The sequence below is a fragment of the Morone saxatilis genome, unplaced genomic scaffold, assembly GCF_004916995.1.
Source record: "Morone saxatilis isolate NCDOM2014 unplaced genomic scaffold, NCSU_SB_2.0 Contig23, whole genome shotgun sequence".
In the NCBI taxonomy this organism is placed as follows: Eukaryota; Metazoa; Chordata; class Actinopteri; family Moronidae; genus Morone; species Morone saxatilis.
The window spans coordinates 21,032,823-21,038,464 of record NW_023339796.1 but is presented as its reverse complement, the minus strand read 5'-3'; the positions used below and the strand labels follow the sequence as shown (position 1 = coordinate 21,038,464).

The following is a 5,642-nucleotide window of genomic DNA, read 5'->3' as shown; positions in this document are numbered from 1 at the left end:
GAGCAGCAAGTGGATGATGTAAGTCTTTACAAGATCAGGTGGATATGTTTATAATAAATAATAAATAAGTGACAAAGAAAATGTTATAATATTACGGCCCACAGCTCGAAGGATCCCTTGAGCAAGAGAAGAAAGTGCGTATGGACCTTGAGCGAGCAAAGCGAAAGCTTGAGGGAGACCTAAAGTTATCTCAGGAGAGTATCATGGACCTGGAAAATGACAAGCAGCAACTCGAAGAGAGGCTGAAAAAGTAAGAAAAAGTAAACAAAAATGGATTTAAACATTTTCATGGACTGTACATTTCACATCTTTTTTATCTACAGGAAAGATTTTGAAATCAGCCAACTCACTGGCAAAATAGAAGATGAACAAGCGATGAGTGCCCAGCTCCAGAAAAAATTGAAGGAGTTGCAGGTAATAATTTAAATAGCATATAATAAGTTGAGTAATAAATATTACATTTTAACACCACAATTTGAGCAATACTATTTAACGTTTTGCTTTTATTTTTGTCTAGGCCCGCATTGAGGAGCTGGAGGAGCTCACGCATATTATTGGCCACGCAGACCACCTTCGGTTTTTAAGGATTGATACTGCTATCAGTCGGTAGTGTGTAGAAAAGGGTATGAATGGGACCCAAAAGTCACTTTTCACCGACATATCAGTTGGTTCGGCTGTCCACTCGCCCCCCCGTCTGCCGTGCTTTTTTTGGCCTTTGCATTGTCTTTTGGCCTTCTTTTGGTGTTTCCGGTGCACCAAATAATTAATCTGGACAAAAACCTACACACTGGCCAGGTACTTAGTTGGGGTTTGATGAATATTGATATTGTATGTTCCACCTCCCTGTCACCCCTGCGCTCCTCTAGGCTCTGCCCCCCCGCTTTTACTCCTTGTACAGCTTGCCCTTCTCTTCCCCGCACCGCCTTTCTCCTCGTTTCCCCTCCGCCCCGCTGCACCCGCGCCCCTCCGGTTGCTGCTCCGCGGGGATTTGGCTTGTGGCTCTCATTCCCCTTCGTTTTGGCTTGTCATCGCCCCACCCGTCCTGCCCGGTGCCTTTTTTGGCCATTTGCCTGGTCTTCTGCCTTCCTTGTGTTTCCCGGTGCACTTCCTGGCCCCCCCACACGCCGGCACTGTGGTGTTTTCCCTCCATGTCCTGCGCTTCTCTGGCCTCTGCCCCCACGCCTTTTTTTCCCTTTCCAGCTGCCCTTTCTCTTCCACGCACGCCTTCTCCCATCCGTGTTCCCACCCTCACGCACCCATGCCCCGCGACCCCTCGGTTTTTGCTGCTCGCGGGCCTTTGCTGTGGCTCTCCTCCCTTCTTTGGCTTGTCCTCACCCCCACGTACTGAACCCGGTGACTTTTATGGCCCTATTGCATGTCCTTCTGCTCACTTGTGTTTCCGGTGCCCTTCCTGGCCACCCACGCCCGGACCTGTGGTGGTTTTCCCCCTCCCTGTCCCCCCCATGCCTTTCCTCTGGCCTCTTGCCCCCCCGCTTTTCATTTACACGCTGCCCATTCTCTTCCAGCACGACTTTACATCATCACGTTTTCCACCTCAGAAAGATCCAGCGACCCTCGGTTGATGATAGAGGGATTTGATGTGGCTCTCGTTCTACTTATTCGGCTTGTAATATGACAAAAGTATGAACGGTGACTTTTGGCCATTTGCATGTAATTTTTTGGCCTTAATTTTTGTGTTCAGGGTGCAATTCTGGTGCAACCAATAGCAGGAAATGTGGTGTTTTTTCCACCCTAAATGTCAAAAAATGAGAATCCTCTTGGCTTTCTGAAAACAAGCTTTTCAGTTTAAGCCTGCCTTCTCCTCCAGAACCGAACTTTAATCCAAATCAGTTTTAAACACATCAGAAGAAGATGCACAGCGACCCTCCGGTTGCATGAAGAGGGATTTTGAATGTGGCTCTCTCACCTTATTGGCTGTAATAAACAAAGTATGAGACCGGGTGGACTTTTTGGCCATCTCTTGGCATGATAATGTTGGCCTTATTTTGTGTTTCAGGTGCAATTCTTGGCAACCAAAGCAGGAATGTGGGTGTTTTCCACCCTAGAATGTCAAAAATGAGCTCCTCTGGCTCTGAAAACAAAGCTTTTTTCATTTAAGCTGCCATTTCTTCTTCCAAAACGATTAATCCCATCAAATTTCTTACTTTGGCGGTGGATTAATATTGGAGAGATGTCACGCGATCCTCCGGTTTGATTTGTTTGATAGAGAGGGGGAGTTGTGGTGATTGTGGCTTCTCGGTTCATCGGTTTTAAGTTTGTTTTTGGGTTTGTGGCGTGGGAGAGGTGAACGGAGGAGAGGAAGGGAAGGGGGGATATGTATACTGGGTTGATAGCTATATTAGATTGATCATTTTTGCTCGATTGTGGAATGAATGTGGTGAAGGTGTTATGCTAAATTGTTTTAATTTTTCTATTGCCTCTTATTAGTGTTTATGGTATCAGGTGCATATTTTCTGGGCTACTTGATATAAGCGAGTGTAATTGTGGTGGTTTGTGGTAGTTTTTTATATTATATTTTGATACCACTCTATATGATTATGTTATTCAATATATATAATTGAAGCTTCCGGATATCTGGCTCTGAAAACAAAGCTTGATTTTTTTCAGTGTTATCAAGCTGCCAATAAAGGGGCGCGGGGTCAAGAGGGGTACGATATTGATAAATAATGCCTCATTGTGCAGTTTTTGGGGTTTATTTGGGGATCCCTCCATCGAGTATGCACAGCGGGACCATGAGTGTGAGTGTATATGGTTGTAAGTAGAGGTATTTGGGTTTTGGAGTGATTGGGTCATCTCCATCTATAGTTTTGTTGGCTTTGAGGGTGGAATAAGATAGTGAGCGAGATAGATTGAACGGTGACTATTGTGTTTTGAAGTTGTTTTTTTATTTGGTCCTATGTTGTTAGCTATGTAATGTATATAATTCTGTGCCATCAAATTGTGTGTATGATGTTTATTCTAAGGTGCATTAATATTTGGCTTACTAATGATAGCAAGGAATGGGGTGTGTTTGATGTTTGGGATGGTATCTGTACCTTTAACATGTATTCAAAATGAGATCTCTGGCTCTGAAACAATGGCAGTTATTGTGATTTCATTTTTGAGAGCGCGATTCCTTTCTTCAGATACGTGTTATCTTTTAATGATGGCATCCAGGTTTTGTGCAACCTTGTGGATCAGAAGAATGCGATGACGCACAGCGTCGCATCGGTTTATGTTTATTGAATATGGAGGGGGGAGTGTTGTACTGATAGGCTCGCCTGTTTCAGCATGTAATGTTTGTATGGACGTGGTGATAGGGTACAAGAGAGGATTGAAACGGTGAACTTATAATTTATTTTGTGATGTGCCATTTTAATTGACATGTATGAGTTATATAGTTCTGGCCTCATTTAGTTGTATTCAGGGCTAATTTTTTCAACTAAATGCGAATGTGAAGAGGTGGATGTTGTGTTATCCTAACCTTAATGATGTGATCAATAAGAAGAATGAGCTCGTCTGGCTCTGAGCAAATTACAAGCTTGGGGGTTGTTATTGAATGGTTCCATTGGAATTGGAGACTTGCCTATTCTCTTTAGTATTCCGAAATGACTTTGGTATATCCAAGTAAGCAGTTTGGAGGATGTCACCTGGGTCAGGATTATAGTATGACACACAGCGACCGCTCCGTTGTTGTAATGAGGATAGGAGGGAAGTGATGATGAGTGGCATCATCAATCGTCTTAGTTTTTTTAGGCATGGGTAAATAGAGTACTAGAGAATATAGTATTATTTGTAAATGATAACTGGTGGATTGTTGTTTTTGATAGGTCACATTTGCTTAAATGGTAATTTTTCGTGGGCCTGCGATATTTGGTGTGTTTTTATAATTTCAGAGGGTGAAGATTTTTTGTGTTCTGGCATACGAGAGCTATGGGAATGGGGGTTTGGTTTGAGATTCACTCTAGATGGAGGGGAGTGTTCAGAATGAGCGTCGTCTAGGCACCTGAAATAAGCGGAAGAGCCTGTTAGGATTGTGTTCATGTATAAGGCATTGCGCGATGATCATCTATGGTGCCGAGGGGAACGACTTGGGGGTGATGGATTTGAGTGGAGATTTGTCCGATTTACGAGTTTTATTTGGTTGTCCCATCGAGGGATGATGAGTTCAGAAAGATGCACAGCGACCCTACGGTTTGATTGATTAGAGGTGGGATTAAAATGTTGAGGTCTCTCGTGTTCACATAATTAAAGATTTTTTGTTTGAGCTTGTATTATTATATGACATTATATGTATGATGTTAGTATAAGGATAGAACTGAGAGGGGTGGTGCTTTGGTGTATATTGGGCCACCGATGTATGGTAAACAGAGATGTTAAGGAAGTATATTCTGGCCTCCATTGTGTTTCAAGGTGCAATTTCCTGGGAGGCAACTGAGGAAAGCTAATGGGAGTTGGGATAAGGATTGTAAAAATTTTGTAATAAAAATCGCAAAACCGGAATAAGTTGAAGCAGAATGTGGATGATCGTAAAAAGTCATTTAAAGATGTCAGGTAGACATCCTGTTCTTGTGCATCTAATGAAAAACATAATAAAATGAAGTGACAAAGAAAATGTTAAATACGATAAGCCTATTAGAAATTTCAGATACTTAGAAGGCTCCACATGATGAACATACTTCATGTACGCAGAGAAAACAAGTGCGTAAATCGCATCTGTTTGCACGCCAGAAGAAAATCCAGAAAAGAAGCTGGCACAAACAGCGATCTGAGCCGATGACAAGAAAGTTAAAGTTTTGATCTGATATAGAGAGGAGAATAAGTACGCTAAATGATGTGGGCTGGAATCTCTTCAGAGAAACTTACGAGATAGAGAAGGATGAAAAAAGTTATAGGCTGGAATAAGTAAAAACATACAGAAATCTGAGAAATTTCAAGATTTATTGATACGGGAAATGTGTACTATTAAAATATTTTTTTTATAATTAGAGACCAATATGATTATTTGTAGACAATAGATAAGATACAATCACAAATTTTGGCCTTGATTTTGTGTTTCAGGTTGCAAATTCTGTGCAACAAAAGCGAGGAATGTGGTGTTTGTTTTCCACCTAAATTCAAAAATGAGGCGGAACAATTACGAACGCCTCCTAGTTGTTATCCTGATACGTGGTCTGTCCTAGAACAAGCAAAAAGACAATTTGTAAGTGTGTTGTTAATATATTATAGCATGTCATTAATACCTCAGCATAAATAAAATAAAATAATCTTCCAAGAGGTTGAGTAATATTAATTCATACCAAAGTTTTAATAATCATAATTTGGCAGTTACCAACTATCTAAAGTTTTGCTTTTATTCTTTGTCTAGCGATTCAGAGAGAGTGAAGAGGAGAAGTTGAAACCCAAGAGAAGGTGCCCGACGAAAGAGCTACTGACGAAGAGGGAGAAGCAGAATTGTCCAGAGAATGGGCGCATGTGCGGGGAGGGTGGTGGCACGTGCTCAGAATTGGGAAGAGTGAAAGGAGGGGAGGGCGGCGCTCGAATTCCAGAACTCCCGCTTGTGAAGAGGTGTCGACACTCTCTCTGTCACGTATCGCGCTCGCTCTGCACACAAGGACACGCATGCAGTGTTGCTGCCTGGG

The 5,642-nt window shown here is 42.2% G+C and overlaps 1 pseudogene; it reads right to left on the bottom strand.

Annotated features, from left to right (window-relative positions):
* The window catches only part of LOC118334836, a 12,681-nt pseudogene that overhangs the window by 4,533 nt on the left and 2,506 nt on the right, over window positions 1-5,642 (bottom strand).